Source organism: Megascapheus bottae, chromosome 11 (genome assembly GCF_031878675.1).
Source record: "Megascapheus bottae isolate mThoBot1 chromosome 11, mThoBot2.hap1, whole genome shotgun sequence".
NCBI classification, from domain to species: Eukaryota; Metazoa; Chordata; class Mammalia; order Rodentia; family Geomyidae; genus Megascapheus; species Megascapheus bottae.
Genome location: NC_143519.1, coordinates 5,428,262 through 5,448,022, shown reverse-complemented (window position 1 = coordinate 5,448,022; position 19,761 = coordinate 5,428,262). Strand labels below are relative to the sequence as shown.

The following is a 19,761-nucleotide window of genomic DNA, read 5'->3' as shown; positions in this document are numbered from 1 at the left end:
ATATGTTTGGCTAGCTAATCAGTTCAGTCTTTTCTTGCCTATTTGTATGATATCGTTGACTTTCATTCAGTCTTCTGCTGTGAATAAACTAGTTGGATGAATATAAGGAAAACCTCATTTGGAGATTTACTGCTCTGAAAATGCTTATATGGAAAATTTTTACTAAAAATAATTTAAAATTTAAAAGTCAAGATTATTAGTCCTATCTGTAATAGTTTTTGCTCTAAGGTATTGTGCCTTATTGTGAAGTCGTTATATAATCTTTGAACTAGACTATTTTCCTGGAAGTTTTAATGATTATTTACCTATAAAATCAAGCATTCTTCATGCTTTGATAAGTGCTCCCCCATTCCTAAGTAATTTTCAGAGCTATCACATTTATTTGTTAGTTCCTTACAAGGAAGTTTTGTGAGTTTTGTCTTCCTCCTTTGTCTAATTTTTAATCTCTGCATAGCTGCTATAATTTCTTGACATTCATTGTTTTCATCATATTACATGTATAATTGATATAACTTATTTCCAGTCCCTTAGTCTTCACACAGATCAAACATTCAAATTTAATTACCAAATGATTTTGCATTTAGAACACTAAATTTATGAACTTTGGAAAATGTGGTATTGTATAGTATCCATAGCATACTATTATTTCTTATTTTCATAGTTCTTTTGTAATCTCTAGCATTTAATGTGTATTAATTTCATAAATTCTGCACATATTGCCCACTGTGTAGTATTACAGATCATTAAGCTGAGTAGACCTTTCATTTTTTTCCTATTATTTCATTTATTTTCATTTTTGCAATCCACGGTATTTAACTTGTGGCCTGGAGAATGCAACACAAGTGATCTTACAGTAAGCTGCATCCACAAAACTGAAAACAGATTTTCAATTTGTGTGTGTGAGCATGGCTGTGGGTAGATGAAAAAAGGGGAACAGGATAGGAAAAAGAGGGGGAATGCAAGAATATATAGGAAAGGTTGACACTGACCAAGAACCACTGTATCCAAAACTTGACTTATAGAATTGCAACCTGTTTGTCCAACTACATAATATAATAATGATAACAATAACAAAAAGAAGAAGCAATAAGAAAACAAATGTTTCTTTAGAGAGTAAAATAAAGGAAAAAGAACTGTACTAAATATTACTTCTGGCATCTTCCAGAATTTGATTTGAGACAGCCACATTTTTGGCAATGAAGTCTTTTTTTATTTACATAGTATATAACGTCTATGATTTTTGTCACTGATAGGTATGTTATCCTCTATATCCTAGCATCTATCTTTGTCTGCTGTCCTTTTAGATGAAATATTGAATAAAGATTTTAATGAAGACTATCCTTATTTAAATCAAATAAAATATTTTACAAATAGGTTTCTAAAATTTGAGTTGTAAGCATAAAGGATGCTTTGTGTCAAAGCAAGTACTTTGATTAAAATTAGATTTTAACTTTGATCCTATATTTTAAGATTTCAATAACTTTTAGGTGAAATTAAATGTCAGTAATAATTTTTATTTATGTTTTATATAAAATTTTTACAAATGGAAAACTTTTTGCATTATATTTGTTTGCTAATATAAATACTACAACAAAATTTACATTGCTCCTATTTTATGTTTATGCAAACTCAATCTAAAATTTTAATATCTATTAGTATTATTGTGGCTGGCTCTATTACAATGCATTAGTTTTTACTGCATTTGCCGACTTGTAACATGTCTAATAATTGCCAGCACATATTTCTTCATATCCATAAAGAAAAGGGAATCTTTGTTATATTTTATTGTGAAAGAAAGAGAGATAACTGTATCATTGAATGTCCTGCCACACAATGGCAGACAGGCATGTTAAACCTCAGCTACTTAAATCTAAACTAGTTATTTTTAAAAAATAATATCAGGGTGATCATTATGGGAATATGGATATGTGTCCTTGAAACATTGACAATTGTTTTAACAGTTTACTTCCTAATAAAATTCCAACTGTGAAATCATTTTTGATCATACCGTAGGAAGACTGTGTTTCAGATTTCTTAGAAGAGAATGTCCTCTTTGTCTTCCTTTCTTGTTCATGGATTTGACAGGCCCTGCAGGGGAGAATGGCGGGTTCTGGAGTAGAATGAGGGACTTCAAAGACAGGTTGATCATACCAAAAGCAACCTACAATATGTAGTTTAATTTCCTTCTAAGGTACAGAAACAAATGTCCAGGGAAAAAAAACCCTAGAGGCAATTTGTCCTCTATTCTTATTCTCACTATTTTTCAGAAAAGTCATATGAAGTTGTTTCTGAAGCTCGATGACCATGAATAACTGTCAGCCACTGTAGGTCCCCGGTATAGAAGAAAACTCATCAAAGAACTTTCTAACCCTCAGGACACAAGGGCAAATGAAAATCTCCTGATGGATCTCCTCTAGTAAACCCAGCGTGTGCTTGGCTTTCCATTCTGATGATAAAAGTTGGGTTAGTTATAGTTTTAAATGGGTATGTTGCAGTGCTGTCTACATAATAGAATTATTAGCAGGACATTGATCCACTCAGTATCTCTTTTCTGAACTGATAAAGTGGGAACAATTGGCTCCAAATCAGAGCGTGTTCATGCTTCAACTGAAAATTTAATGGATTTTGTATCATACATAGACCTTAAAATCAGTTATTCATATTCATGTTTATTATTAACATGAATAATATTTATTCTTAAAAGGGTGTAGATAATCAAATGTTGCAAAGATTTATACACTTCAGTTTCCAATTTTCCCAATTACTCAGGAATTCATTTTAAGCCCCCATGTGTTGCAAAGTCGCAGGGGTGGTCAAGCTATGATTAACTCTGGACTAAAAGTCAGACTGCATGACCAAGTTGGAATGGGGAGTCAGAACTTAAGGAAAAGGTGTTCAACTTTTAGTTTCCAATTAATGGTGTTTCTCAAATATTCATTCGGATCTTTGGCAACTTGATGCTTACTTGCCCACGTTAAAATTACCTCTGTTGGTTCAAAATGGGAGAAAAATGTATTACATGTGGATATTAAAGGTGTTTGATCTAAATAAAGCATCACTGACACTTTAAAAAGTAGAGACGAGGGCAATGAAAAAAATAGTCCTTATATTTAAAAAACAAAATGTGATGAAAATTTTATTTTAATACATAATCTTATTTTGGCTATATCTATGTTTTTAAAACTCAAATACTTTTGAATGTGAAGAAAATAAGTCTTCAATATATCTTAAAAAACTTACCTCTGTAAGTTTTCTTTGTAGCTTCTTTGTATTTTAAGGAAAAGTTTTGATAACTTCGTATGGGTATATTTAAAAATGATTATGCAAAAATATGCCATTTTTATGCTATAAAATTAGTAGTTTAAAGGTTCAATTGATTCATTCATTGATGAATTATTCGTAGTTAAAACAATACAAAAGCTTATATATAAAGTGGCTTATTCTAGTTCAACAAATTTTTAAAGGCTGAGTTTATATATATAGACTAACAATTTTCACTGATATTAATAACTTCAAGTTATCAGTACAATTATTATTGTCATTTCTTGTTGACTCTATTACAAAGAACTCTAACATTTTTGAATAATGGAACAGTTTGAGGATAACCCAAACAAAAATTTGGTGAGACGACTATGTCAATAAATTAGCTAAGAATGCTGGTGTGTTTCTGTAATCTCACCCCCAAGGAAAGCTGTAGTTGAGGAATCACCATCTGAGAACAGCTGTGGGCACTCATGAGGACATTTCATGAGAACCTCTCAGTGCTGGGTGTTAATCACCAAGTGAACAGGATCAGTGTGAGAGGCAGGAAAAGTCAGTAGAAGTTGGCTTTCACACCAGGGGCACCTATCTTTCCTCATTTTAGTACATCTACACTTCGTGGGATAACTGTACAGCATTGTTCTAAGAATGGGAACGAACACCTCCACAGGACCTTTCCTATCCTTGACATACAAGGACTTCAGACCCTGACTCTTTGCCTCAGGTTGGTGTTGTTACAGTGTGTGTGTGTGTGTGTGTGTGTGTGTGTGTGTGTGTGTGTGGTGGGAGGGGAGTGTGTGTGTGAGTGGTGTGAGTGTGTGTGTGTGAGAGAGAGAGAGAGAGGGAGAGAGAGAGAGAGAGAGAGAGAGAGAGAGAGAGAGAGAGAGAGAGAGAGACAGAGAGAGAGAGAGAGAGAGAGAGACAGAGAGAGAGAGAGAGAGAGAGACAGAGAGAGAGAGAGACAGAGAGAGAGAGAGAGAGACAGAGAGAGAGAGAGAGACAGAGAGAGACAGAGAGAGAGAGAGAGAGAGACAGAGACAGAGAGAGAGAGAGAGAGAGAGAGAGAGAGAGAGAGAGAGAGAGAGAGAGAGAGAGAGAGAGAGAGAGAGAGAGAGAGAGAGAGCCTAAATGACTAAATTTTCTCTTAGGATACTTTGGTCAGTCGCCCAATCGCATTAAACTAGAATCTGCTCCTCTAGCCACAGAGTGAGCAATAAACGCAGAGCGTCAGTGCATACGGGCTCACACATCTTGGAACACAGCAGAGAAACAATTCTGAGACTGAGGCAGAGCCCTTGGGCCAGGTTAACTTTCTCCCCAAGGGTGGAAATCTTTCTTCTTTCTCACTACATCTGGCAACACAGATGGTAGGAAAATTAATAGGAGGGAGGCAGCCGTGACCTCACAGAGATGCCAGCTTGTCCCGAGATGACACAGGCAGGCAGATCTGATTATATCTATAGTAGAGACCTTGAAGGGTCACAGAGTGCGGCCCCCCGTTGCTGGCAGAGCTGTGCTGACAGAGCAGGATGCCCTGCCATGGCACTGAGACACCGGGCTGTGCCACTCAGGCCACCAGTACCTGTGTAGAGGGTTGTGTGAACATCTGCCTCCTATTACTATATCCTGCTGGAGATAGGACCTCAGAAATGACTAGAGTGAAATCCCCTATGTGGTCTATTTAGCTAATTATTGTAGTTATCAGAGGAAAGGACAGGACAGAGAGAGGTTCTTGAAAGAGTTTATAGGATTGACCCAGCTGGATTCTTTTAGGAGACGTCAGTAATTGACATGAATCACTAAATACATGTCATCTGTTGATTTATAGAATCAATGATCCAGACATAATATGGGTATTGTAAATATTATGGTGGCTACTCAGACACGTGTGACGGGCTGACCTAAGGGTACTCTGAGCCCGGACTCTGTCACCACCTCCCGTTAAGGAAGCATGGCGAGCCCTGGGCCCACATTCAGGGATGGAATTTGCTTTTTTGATGAAAAGGACGTGTGGACCCAATGCCACGGCTTCCCCCTTCTCATTTCTGTCAACTTGGACTTGATGATATTTTTCAAATAAAGCAGCAGAATTGGGGATTCCTCTTCCCTCACCACCCAGTTTCCCAGTAATATACTCTCTGTCAAAGGAAAACACCTAACTTTCATTTATTTCATTAAATTAACTCAAAAGCAAATCAAAAGAACGCTATAATCTAATTTCCTTTCTTTCTTCTTTCTTTCTTTCTTTCTTTCTTTCTTTCTTTCTTTCTTTCTTCTTCCTTTGGTAATTCTGGAATTTGAAATGAAGGCCTTTAATTGGATAGACAGGTAATTTAATGTTTGAGCCATGTCCCAGAACATTTTGTTTTACTTTTTTGAATGGGGTCTCAATCACTTTTATGCATGAGAAATGGGGACCACAGCTCTCCTCTTTCTATTTCCTATGTGGCTGAGAAAACACACATGCACCATCTCACCCAAGAGTTTTGTTAGTTGAGATATTGTGTCAGGAACCTTTTGCTTACGCCAGTTGAGCCCCTGTCACTACTTCCCCAGTAGGATAATTGCAGCAAGGTACTGTATTCCACTTAAATATTCTTTACTATCTACAAGGCAGGAATCAATGACACAATGACCAGAGCAATCGTGGTTGAAGTCTTTCACAAATATTATTTCAATTTGCATCCTTAGGTTTTCCTGAAACCAATATCACCAGAAAATGAGTTTTTAGTTTTTTTATTTCAATAAACTTTTCATTCTATTTTATCTAAATAATTTGATTTTATTTCACATTCTGCATTTCTGTCTAAAATTCAAATTCAGGAAATACGTTGTGAAGATGTGATATCTACAATACAAAATGAGGCATAGAGGTTTTTGTTTTGTTTTTTATCAGGAAGTTTTGAAATCTACATATATTGAAGCCATGTTCCTGATTACCTCTGAGTAGGTGTATTTCTATTTGTAACATTTATTTATTATTATTATTTTATTTATTTTTAAAATCTTATAAAGAAATCCCATTGGTAGGTGCCATACACATTAACCTGTGGCTTTATTGTGGATCTTGCCAACAGATGATCTCAAAGGTTGAAGACACAAACATCTGTCCTCATCTCTGAGTACTTTTCCACTCAGTAGAATCATGGACACAAATAATCCTGATGCTGTGTGTGGGAAGACCAGTTTTATTAACACAAACATAAACTATTTCATACACTTCTCACTAAAGACACTGGTTATACTTACATTTCCTTCAGTGTGTGGAGACCAATTATCTTTAGAAAAGAAAGACTACTTCAAAGCCAAGTTCCCACTCTGTATTTCATACATACCTTGATTAAGCAATTTCCATTTGGAATTTACCCCTATGGTCCAGACTTGCTGTTCTAAGGTTCTTCCTTTTACATGAAAGCGTTTGCTGAGATAATCAGTCTCCATGCTCCTCATCTGACTCATATTTTCGAGGGTTCCCAGCACTTCCATCTTTGGATTTCATTATGACCCAACCCTGATGTGTGTGGATGAAAAACCTCTTTACAGAGCTTGATACACCAAAGCACCTCTGATTTTGCTGAGTAGAAACCATGAGCAAAGCTCATCCTGCCGAGCTAAAAAAAAATATGGACAAGAAGCTATCATTGAAATGCAATGGTGGCAAACATGTCTGAGAAATATTGCAGGGATCAGATCCATTTATGAATCTGGTAATAGATGAATGTGTAGTGATAGCTACTGGTAGGCAACAGAACAATATTGGAATAGTAGTTGTATGAGGAAGTAGCATCACCACCATGTTAGAAGCCTTGGAATGAGTTTCATGATGACAGCTCATTAGAAATCTGCATTCCCTCTCCAAAGGGACTACTTTACTGTGTGAAATTTGGTCATGTGCACTTTTATAATTAACTATTTTTTATAAACTGTTTTTTGCCAGTCCTGAGGCTTGAATGCAGGGCCTGAGAACTGTCCTTGGGCTTTCTCAAGGCTGAAGCTCCACCACTTGAATCACAGCAACACTTCTGGCTTTCTATGGATGTGGTACCAAGAAATTGAACTTGGATTTTCATGAGTGCTAGGCAAGCATCCTGTTCCTATTCCAAGCCCCCAGCCCTTCAATAAACTTTTGCAAAATCAAAAAAGAAAAATAAGGGGTGGTATTGTAATAAAAAAGCAAATGGAACCTAGAAGTCATAGGAAATTTATCATGACAAGTTGCATATTTTCAGTTTTTAAGATCATTCCCATTGAATGGGGGAAGGAATGATGTTCCCCATTAATTAGTATTCTTTTCTTTATTTCCTGTTTTGCTTATTCACATGCATACACTTTTATAACACCAATAAACCTTATATGCTCGAAATGGCTAGAAAAAATGCTACTTTGAACATGTTAGAGAGGATGGGGGGGTTCAGGGGAATTGCACACAGCAGGTGTCGGATGGACTATTATTTAATCTCTTGTTGGAGAAGAGTAGTCAAATGGTAGCTGTTGATATTTGTTTAATAAAAACTCCAGATGTTGCCAATGTTTCCCCATGGCCATTGATATATAATGATTTTCACACAGCTGCTGAAGAGACAATAAAGCCCAATGACTCCACAATTGTAACTGGGAATAAATTTTTATTCTTTGTGTGTTTTTGCACAGAAAGCACTTATGGCCTGACTCATTTTTCAAGTCTTAAACTGAGTCAGATAAATACCATTCATTCACAGTTCTTAGCTCGCACTTGGATAAAGAGTTCTAGCAAGCATTCACTGAGAGAGGGTATTTTATGTGACCGTTGAATGTTAACAGTTTGAGCCTCTAGTTAACCAGGAATTGAAACTTCGGTGGGTCACAGAATTGAAACAGTTCTGTTGTACAGATGCACACAGTACATATCTGAACACTGTAAGAGAGACAAAGAGAATCATAACCACTTTGCTGATGTGTTGCAGTAGCTCAAATCCAGGCTCTTCCATGAATTGAATTTTTTCTTAATCTTTTTAAAGACTGTTCTTTATTTTTCTTCCCTACTGTCAGCTAAATGAGCGAAAATGAAACATTGCATTTGTTCCACACCCTCAAAAATATTCTCAATGCCATGTCAGAGTTTCTTCAAGACTGACAATAATCAGAGAAAACAAGCTTAGAGTTTGGATTTCATCCAATTTCAGGTAAGAGGAACATCACAGGATGAGTAGAACAGAAAGCCGTGTCCGGCAGCTATTTTGAATTCCTCTTTTAAGACAAGGCAGGTACTCCTGTGAATGTCTTACGGAATGACACTGCAGCCCAGAATGCTTTGTCAGAGTTCATGAGGCTGGAAATAGCCACTACACCAAGCAGAGATGGAATTTGTGGAGTTGCCTATCACCAGAGAAGCAGAAGTCGGAGTTCTGTCTGCCTGCCTGAGCTAACCAGGCCATCCCAGTTGTCTCTGATCTATAGCAAGACTTCTTCCCTTGACTTTCTGTATTCTACCAAAACCACTGTTGGAAGAAGAATATCCACAACTGTAGAAACCAATGTCACGGATAATGTGGCTGAAAAATCACATTACAAACACTGAGCAATTATAAAATATTGTGCAGGCTCTCAACACATATTAATAAATTAACACAAAATTATTGACTGAACACACATACACACACACACTACTGCCTCGAAGTCACATGTATGAGGTGGTCTACACAGGTGGTGTCAGAGCTGTGGTCTTCTATGGCCTTGACCATCTTTGCAGCCAGAGGGAAAAGGCCTTCTTTGGCTCCTCATTATTCTTCCATCTTCAAAGACAGCACTCAGAAATTCAGCCCCTAAGTGGGAGAAAAACATGGGAAGGGATATCAGTGTTCAATAGGTAATATAACTACTACCTGAGGAATGTAAATGTAACCCCTCTATACATTACGCTGGCAATAAAATAAGATTTCACAAAAAGAGAAAAGAAACCTAGTCCCAGCTCCACATTCACTTTTGTTGTATTTCTTCTTTCTCTGGCCTGACCTCCTTCCTTACTTTCTGTGTTCAGCAGGTCCAGGTCCATGACTTCAGAGCATTTATAAATCTCTTTTCCCTGTGTATGATTTCATATTCTTAAGCCTGAATATAATGACAAAGACATTTTAGAGCATAATATTCTGCCACCAGAATTATGAAAATTACATATTGTCCTACACAATCCAGATAAGAAAATGAGATTCAGACATGCTTTTTGGAATTAATTGTAGAGTATGGACTGCTTCAACAAGATAACCCTATGATTTATATGAAGTTTTGAAACATTCTATTACAAAAAATTTTTTTGAAAGGTTGAGAACTGCAGAGGACCAAGTAACATAAACAATGTGAGACTTAAGGCAGCTATTTTAGGATGGTTCAACTGTACTACACTAATTGCTTGTAATCACCTGATTATAATATGGAAATTAGAATATTAATGCATATAATTTAACACAAATTGATTTGTAAACAATTGACACATCACAGAACAGACAAGTCTGACACTTTTTCAGAGGGTTCCTTTTCCTCCCTGGAGGTTTTGAATGACATGTTCTATTTGTAGAGGGTGAAGAGCTAAGAAAGCCCAACACAGACAAACAGAATAGGTTAAGTGCAATCTACAAGATGACACATTTTAATTAAGCACCTATTTTATGAGAGTTCCGAGTGTGGTTAATTGAGAAGTGAATTTAAATACAATGGACTCTGGTGCTTTTTCCTCCTTTACAATGAAAGTATAATTTTATATTATCATCTCTTTATCGATCCGCTCCCCAAATACACCCATGGAGAGTGTGTGTCAGGTACCTGGAGACCAAGGACTTGAGAGTTACTCTGTGTGGCACAGTTGCTGCAGGGCACCTTTCCCAAGAGATTGGAGGTTCTTTTGTGGTGCCATTGGCACAGATCTGGTCCTCAGGGTAACCTTTCCATATGTTGGAAACATCATGTAATTTGTTTATTTTCTGTGACTTTCCTAAATTCCACTGGACTATGAATATGAGGAAATTTTGAACATTAAAAAATACAAAACCCCGGGACCAGGAGTTTGGCCTAGTGGTAGAGTGCTTGCCTTGCATGCACGAAGACCCGGGTTCAATTCCTCGGTACTACATACATAGAAAAAAGCCAAACGTGGTTGCTGTGGCTCAAGTGGTAGAGCTCTAGCCTTGAGAAAGTCCAAGGACAGTGCTCAGGCCCTGAGCTCAAGGCCCAGGAATGGCAAAAAAAAAAAATACAAAACCTGATATTAAACAAAAGAAGCACCACATACCAACACCATTTTGATGATTTTTAGGTGAAGAAAGAATTCTAATATTCTAGCAAATACCTTGGGAATACATTTATCCTCTTCATTTCCCTCATCTTCTCTCCTTACCTGTGTCCTAGACTCAAAACTCATCGATTTGCCACAGCAGTCAGAATTAAAACATAGCCTGTGGCTCACTCAGTAAGTGTTTCAGTCACTAATCGGCACTGTGACATGCTTGGGCCATCTTCTGGGACACTGGTGCCATGTTTGTTTGGGGATTTTCTGCTATCATTTTGATTGGGGCTTTACATGCCTCTTTTCTTATTTCCCACCTGAGCCATTTAGGACCTAACTCTGTTGTGTCAGAAGCATTAAAACTATAACTATACAGAAAATATTTCCATGGCTCTTACATAAATATAGTATAAAAATTCATAAGGCAATATATGTTTTCAAGAAATATGAATGCATGTTGTACAGGACTAAAGGACATAATACACATATAAGGCAAGGAAACCTATTACAATATACTTAACTAACTATATGATTATAAATAATAAATTATTTGTAATTTAATGAATTTGTAATTTTTGATAAATATTAATTGCTGATTTCAATTAATTTTAGATTATATTATTATATAATTAATATATGCTTGTTGCTGAAGGAATTTCAATTAGATATTGGCCCTTAATTTATTATCTACAACATCTCTCTCTCTCTCAAATCTCTTTTATCATCTTGTATGTATGCAGTTACATAATTAAAATCTGATCTGTATAATATTATTTTTAAATTAACATATACTAAATTGATAGATCTTTTGTCCCAAACTTGCTTTTATCCTTTGTCCCATATCTTAGCCAGAAGCTAAAGTCATCATGCTCTGCTCCTTTGCACCTGGCCAGGTGATTTAGGACCCTGTGGGCACATTCCAGCCTATTGTAAAACCCATTCCATCCCTTCAGCCAACAAATTGCTCATTTTGTCACTTGAAATTTCTCCCTAATCTTTGGCCACACTCAGAAAATGTAAGGATTAGGCGAAGAAGTAAACATGGTCCATAATGATTTCATTCTTTAGTCTCTGCCTGGAACTCCTGAAAACACCTAAAGTAACTTTGTGTTACTCTCCCAATGTGGCTGTGGTCACTTTTTAGTCACACTGGTCTCCTTGTTTCTCTACAATGGCCAAAACCATCCCTGCCAGAGGGCATCTGCCCTTTTGGGTCTGAGACAGGATCTCTGCTCATATGCCACTATCCTGCCACTCCAAGTCTCACACATGGCGTTGGTAACAATTTTGTGCTCACATGGCCCAACTTTGCGTGTGTCTCTTAATTTATATTGCATAATTATTTTATGGGTCCTCATCCAATTCATTTTTTCCCTATTAAGCCCAGTACTGACACATTTTTCTGTGTGAACACTGATTTCATTTAAAATGTTTAATATATGAATACTGTGATGGATGGATGATAAGAATGACAGATCATCATTATAGGAGTTGAAGAGGGCTAGCTGTGGAAAGAACTACATGAAAAGATTGTTACCTACAATATATATTGCTTGTAATTTGACAAAATGAAATTGCAAACAGGCTTCCTGAGGACATTAGAAAAAAAGATCCCTGAAAAAATATGATACACAGTTAAAAGATTTTTTTAAGATATCTGGAATAAAGAATGCCTAGATAAAATAAAAATTGAAACCATTATTCCAAAGATAATAAGTTAAAAGAAAGCATAATACACAAAAGTTAGTTTTCTTTCTATTAATAAAAGGAACTGCTAATTTGAAGAGAAAACAAAACAATTAGTAAAATGGATATATGTATATATATGTGTGTATATATATATATATGTGTACACCTTTGCAGCTAGAGGTAGATAACCAGGGAAATAAAATTCAGTTGAAATAAATAAAGAAATATAAACACAACACATTTTAAAGAATCTTTGAAGTGAAAGCATTATAATTTTATATTTTTCATATATTTTTATTGTAATTAAGAGAAGGGTTACATTATATTCATTATAGAAGGTGCATTACTTCACAAACATTGATAGCCTTTCTCATGTAATTTAATTTTATTTTATTTTTGCCTGTCCTGGGCTTGAGCTCAGAGCCTGAGCACTGTCCTTAGACTTTCTCAAGGCTAAAGCTCTACCACCTGAGCCTCAGTACCACTTCTGGCTTTTTCTATGTATGTGATACTGAAGAATCAAACCCAGGTCTTTGTGCATGCTAGGCAAACACTCTACCACTAGGTCAAATCCCTGGCCCAAATGCATTATAATTTTAAAACAGATAAAAAATGTCACCAAGGTGATTCAAAACTTCAAGAACATAAATTTCATAGAAATACAGATAAGTAAATTTGAAATTGGAAGTTTGTATCAGTGAAAACTGAATAGGAAATGTTATAAATCACTACAAAATATACTACAGTAATAGAGAATCAGCCTGTGGAGAAACATGGCGAGTACTCTACCACTTGAACAGCACTAGGCTATTCTGAGCAGTTTATTGAAGAAAGAATCTCATGGAATTTCCTTCATGGGGTAACTTTGAATTGCGCTCCTCAGATCTCAGCCTTCTTCTGGATAGCTAGGTTTACAAGACTGATCCACTGGTACCCAGCTTTTAAATAAATATTTTTTCATCATGCAGGAAAATAATTTTTATGATAAAAGAAATAAAATATTCATTTTGCAGACAAATGAAAACAGTGCTCTGAGATGAGATAAGTGTTCCACAACAAGAAGTGCAGGAGGAGACGATGAGAGGTATGAATCTAAAGATAAGGGATATCACTTGTTGTTGACTTGCACCAACACTTAATTTCACCTCTGGCAACACAGACTTGGGACATAGAATCACCTCTGCACACATTTGGGCTAGCCTATGGAAAATATTAAATGACATAGAATAAGTTCATAATGAGTAACAAAAACATTGAAACTTGCATCTGTACTTGGATGAAATTATCTCACAACTCCTAGCTATTCCCAGCATTCACCCAGAGACAGCCAATGTAAAATAAGGTAAACATGGCCATCAGGAAATTTTCATTTTCAAAATAGCTGTAAATAATAGGAGAAGTTCAGACTTCTCTAGTATCAATTGTCCCAGCAAATATGCCTGGGAAAGGTGTTAACAAGGGCCACCTCTACAATCTCTACAAGGAAAATCAGATTGAATCCATGCATTTACTCATTTAGAAATATTTTCTAATCCTCTGCCTTCTAAGTATGTGTGAACATTGAACATGCAGAGCCAAGAGGCCATAGAAATCCTCAACAACTCCCATGAAGCAGTTGTTGGTGTCACATGCAGGGGAAAGTGCAACTACCAAGGAAATGACACCACACATGACCAGAGCAGCTGGACAGAATCTGGTGTGTGGTTTTAATTTGGCCTTGTGTGGGAGTCAAGTTCAATCCCAAGTCTTAATCATGGGACAGATGAGCCAGGCAGATGTGCCAGAGCAGGAAAGGGGGACTTGAAACCTTTGCAAACACCGAGCAGCAGATGTGGACTTGAAACCAATTTGAAGGACACTTCACTCAGGTCTGTCTTCCTAGAAACAAAATAAATAATGGAAGTAAGGAAAAAAATAGAAAAGAACAACCCACAGAATTTGAGAAAATCTTAAAGCCTAGCAATATATATTACTGTAGAAGGTATCATGAGCAATTTAATATCAGAAGACAAAAATGGGGAAAAATGGATGACAGACTTGCAAAGGAGTCAAGATCAGGAAAGTCAAAAAAATAAACTGTATACACATACACATATACACACAGACATACACATGTATGGTATTCCAATAAAATCTATGTTTATCTTCTGAAGGTATTAGAGCTGGGGTATAATCATAGACTAAAACTGATGCACATATTGCAACATTTTGTGACAGGTAAAATCACAAATTAGCTGAACATAATATATATCCATTTGGAAAAAATATATTCTGATTACATAGACTCATGACTTAAAGACATAAATTTGAAAGGAAATGAGAAAGCATCTTAAAGTTTTTATACAAGAATCTTCATCTGGAAACTTCACTACTATCATATGGAGATAAATGTTATTGCATAATGTAATGGTAATCTATAATTTAAGTACATTTTATCAACTATGTAGTACATATTATTTCATTCATAAATTTTAAGTTAACTAAACAACACAAAATGACATAATTTACGCACATTTTAAATGTCCATGCAAACAGCGCACATTTTAAATGTCCATGCAAACAATGTCATACCTTATTTTTCAAAATCAATATTAATTCAAGATTGTGATATTTAAACAGAGTACCACAGATTCAGGAAAGAAGCAAAGTCATGGTTTAGACAAGGTCAGAAGTTGTAATTAGGAGAAGAGAGAAATCTAAAATGACCAAAACTAAACATGGTGCTAGTAATAATATATTTTGCAATTTTGGATATATGTTTTAACTCTTCTGTGCATGCTAGTGACTGTACAGTGTTATTAGCACCTTCTCTTAAAGTAGGAGGAACTCTGTGGCAGTGGTGTCTACATAATGCTTCACCAGGAGCAACTTCTAGAATCAGACTATGTATTCCTGCTTCATCCGCTATCCAGAATCTCAAGATTTTCTGAGTGACACACCCACAGGAAGTAACTTGTTATTAGAAGGACATAAGGGGCTCAATTCTATGATAGACCTGGTGCCAGTCTGCATGACTTAAGACCAAACAAAAACCAAGCCAATTCTTGAGCCTCAGGAAGTTTTAGTTTATGAATCAGGAAATGGAAGATATGCCACAAATACTTTTGAAATTTTTTAAGAGAAATGAGAACTTGTGACAGATGATCCCTGAATTGTTTCAGATTTCATTCTCTTCTCTGAGGGCTTTTCTCACATTTATCCCTATGTCCATGGGCAAATTTTTAGTCAATAACAATTGAAACGTTTTAGCACATTTGCTTACTGTAGAAAAAAATCATAGGATGATGCAGCCTATTATCTTCTTTGTTCATGTGGTGTGCATATGTGTGGTGTGTGTGTGTGTGCGTGTGTGTGTGTGTGTGTGTGTGTGTGCGAGAGAGAGAGAGAGAGTGTAAATTTATTATTTCTTGTGATCTCTCCAGTAAAAATTTTGCTATTAAAGAAAACTGGAAAGTTGTCTGGGGGAATTTGCACAAGGTTGAGGGTCATCCAACCTTTCTTGAGCATTGATAAAAAGCTTAGAAATCTGCAACTGATGCAAAGAAAGCTTTACTTCCGTTGTGAATCTCCTGCTTTTAAGAATTTCAACCTAGACAGAAATTCACAGATTAAGAAATCAATAATAATTCAGACAATATGAACTAAATACTTCATTTGGTTTTATAAGCGTGGAATGAGATTGTTATTGCTTCTTCTCTCAGTACTAGGAGTAATTCCTAAGGTAAAACCTATTTTTTAATTAGAAACTTACATATAGTTTGGGCTTCAAACTGTATGTAATTTAGAATCATAGCGTGTTTGAGATGTCCAGTGCTTTAGTGAGCTTTAGAAATGCATTTATTTCATTCTCTGAGGAACTCAAACGTGAGAATTTGGCATCAAACTTAGTTTGTTAAGTCCTCCTCCCATGTCATTTTGCAGAACTGCTGCTGTTCTTACATCCCAACAAGAATTTTATAATCCTTGCTTCTCCTAGAAAATCACCTTGGAAATCAGCTCTGACTTCTGAGAAAGAACACAAAAGAGAAAAGGAATAAATAAATAATAATGTGTTAAAATTGTGGCTTTGAACATTGTCTTAATTTATGAAAGGTGAAATAGATAGTTAATCTTACTAAGAAAGTGATACAAATAGCTGAAGTGTATAATTAAAAAGGTTACATAACTTACTAATTTGAATCTAGCAAGTAAGATTTTAAATTTGATTTGTATGAGCCATACTAAAAAAACAACTAAAGAAAAACTGACTTTCATTGAATGCACCACTAGATAATTGTTCATATAGCATCATCTCAAATTCTAGAGGGGAAGAACACAAGGATATTATCTGAGATATGTTTTCCTTTTTCCTAAAGAAGGTACCACTGGAGGCCAAACAGGGAAGAACACATGAGTAAGACCGCAAACATAAGAGAGAAATCCCAGGGCAAAAACTTACGAATGACGTATGATTTTGTTTCATATATTTTTATTGTAATTAATAGAAGGGTTACATTACATTCATTAGATAGAAGGTGCATTACTTCACAAATATTGATGACATGCTTATTCAGTGCTGAAGTAGAATACAGAAAATCAAGAACAGAAAAAGACACTTGGAGATAAGAAAGGAACAAATAAGGGTCTTTTTTACACAGACGACATGCTTGTATAGAAAAACTTTTAAATGACAAAATAAATAACCCTTAAATAAGAAAAAATCCATTATGAATACTAGATTAACATACAAAAGATTAAAATTTTAAATAAAACATAATCCTGTATATAAGGGTGGAGATATGACTGGTGGTGAATTTCAAGTGGTAGAGTTCCAATCCAGCAAGTATGAGTTCCAAAGTTCAAACACCAGTACCAACAAAGAAACTGCAGGTTTTGAAAAAGATTAAATTAGGAGCTCCAATTTTTTTCTAGTATTGAGAAACTAGCTCTAATATTTAGAGATAGAAAATAAATGTAATGGTGCATAAATATTACCTTCTATTTAACAGAAAGCAATGAAAATTCTAAAAATTTTTAACACCAGCAAGAATGTTCATTTCAATTTATATCTAAACATTTTTTATCACTTTACATTTATATAAAGCTCATTAACCCACTTGTACAAATACTCAAATGGATACTTTTTGCTCAATTTTTTTGATAAATATTCAGATCAAATTACATAAAAGTAAAACTCTCCAAGAGAAAGTATATATGAATTCAATTTCAAGTAATTTTAACTTAAAAAGCAGCACAACACTTCAGTCATATCTATTTTCAGGTCTTCAGTGCTTCTGTTCATATCTGTACTCTATTAAACTACCAGGCTGCAGAATTCTTAAAGGAAATACTGATGTATTATTCACAAAACTATCCCCACCTGATCCAGAACACATTTCTTAGCCACAAGGAAAATATAAACATTAAATTTTTAAAAATAAAATTAAATAAATATTTTTAAATCCATCTTTATTCATTTCTAGAAACATGATGAACAAAAAATGAAAAACATGAACAGTTCAGTTTTTGTTATAAAGATTAAGCTGTTGATCAAAATTTTTTTAATTCCTAACAGAGGATGAATTGATAAATGAGTATGAGACAGTAAATTGGTAATTAGAATTTAATGACATTTATCCAAAATCCATCCTGATAGCGTTTATGTCATCTCCATGACAGCAAAGAAGTTTCACAGTAGTAGTTTTCCTACTCTAAGGTGGAAATAAATATTAATAGGAAAACTAGTTAATATATAAAGATGTATTTGCAGGAAATAAATTTATTTTCATAGGGCATTGTGCTGAAGGTTGCAACTCACTTAAAAATACTAGAAAATTACATATTTTAAATACCAGCAGAAAATGATATTAAATAAATAAATAAAATTAATTATATATAGAAAATTACAAATCATATATTATGGCTAATGCAACTTATGTAATGTTTATACCCTTATTGGCATAAATGAAACAGAGGTCACCTTGATGCCCTCCATTATGTGCTAACCAGAGTTGTATACGCTGATGCACAAGAGGAGACCTCCACATTTTTAGTGTGTAATGCCTTTTAAAGAAAATGACAGCATATTCTATTTGCTCCTAGAAAAAAAATGGTAATCTTTAAAAATGTGTGGACTTTTGCTTTCATATCTATTTTTCCTTTTAAAAGTTGTCATTATATTCTTTAAACATTTATAGGTTCAGAATAATGTAAATGTCCTAGTAGTGATAAATGGCCTTCAATCCCTTTCTTCTTCTTTCACATGTGCTCATCACTCTTCATTTCCTCATTTGCCAGTTGAACCAGGGCTCTCAAATCAAAGATGTTTTGCCTTATTCCTTTTCATTGCATGTAGTCATGGGGGAAATGTCCTGAGTGAGAAATGAAGTTAGATTCAGAGGTAGTTCCCTTCATATTGATCCAAGTGGATAATACGCTTCATAGTGCAAAGACAAAGGCTGGTGTCTACAGTTCACCTCATAGAGGACGTGGTGATGCTACACAAAGCAGCAAGACACTTTCAATTATCTCAGTTTGATGATACCCTTCATTCTTCAAACGGAAATCAGATGGTTCTTAGTCACACAAAATAAAGTCGTCTTTACTCTCTGATATATTAGTCCTCATAATACTGAAGATCGTCTTGAAGATTGTGTGTGTGTGTGTGTGTGTATGTGTGTGTGTGTGTGGTGTATGTATACCATTCTCTGCCTGTGTTTTCTGATCTCTGAAACACACATTCCACCTGATGTGGGCTCTCAGTTTTTCTCAGTCAAAAACAAATCCAATACCTATCCTACAATAATGAGAAATGTGAGGGAAAAGGTGAGGTAGAAAAAATTTGATGAAAATGTTAAAAAGGGATGATGTTGATTGAGATGCATTATTTATAAGCTGTTTCATTAAGTGGGCACAGCTTCATAGAACTACTTAGAGATAATAAAATACTTCTTTTGGTTGTTTTTATTTTGCCAGTCCTGGGGCTTGAACGCAGGGCCTGATCACTGTCTTTGGGCTTTCTCAAGGCTAGCATTCTATCAATTGTGCCATAGTACCACTTCTGGCATTTCCTATGTATGTGGAACCAAGGAATCAAATCTGGGTCTTCATGCATGCTAGGCAATCACTCTACCACTAAGCCACACTTCCAGCCAATAAAATAGTTTTTAAAGTAGAAATTACACATGTTCTAGAAGGACATGTAACACCAGTCATACCTCTGTGTGTGCCTGTCACTCCAAAAACTAATTTTCTTTCTGGATATATACATATATATATACACATATATAATCAGTATCAGTGTATCTCTCTCATATTTTCCAGTTATGTTTTGCATGAAGTAGAATTTCTATTTGCATGTACAACTTTGTTAATTGTCATTCTGTCAATCTCTTGCATTATTTCTATTTTAATAAGAGATAATCAAGCCTTTCTCAGTTTAAGTGATGTTGCTTTCCAGTATCAGGTCCTTAGGTAAGATGATGGGGTTCAGGTTATGTTATGTACCAGCTTCAGTGCTTATTCCTGTGTTACTTCTCAGGTGTCATATTGAATATGGGTGAATATGAAAAATGAGC

The 19,761-nt window shown here is 35.3% G+C and overlaps 1 pseudogene; it reads left to right on the top strand.

The window, feature by feature from the left end:
• Positions 1-6,848: 6,848 nt before the first annotated feature.
• On the top strand, positions 6,849-7,076 carry LOC150056697 (small nuclear ribonucleoprotein G pseudogene; annotated as a pseudogene).
• Positions 7,077-19,761: the final 12,685 nt, after the last annotated feature.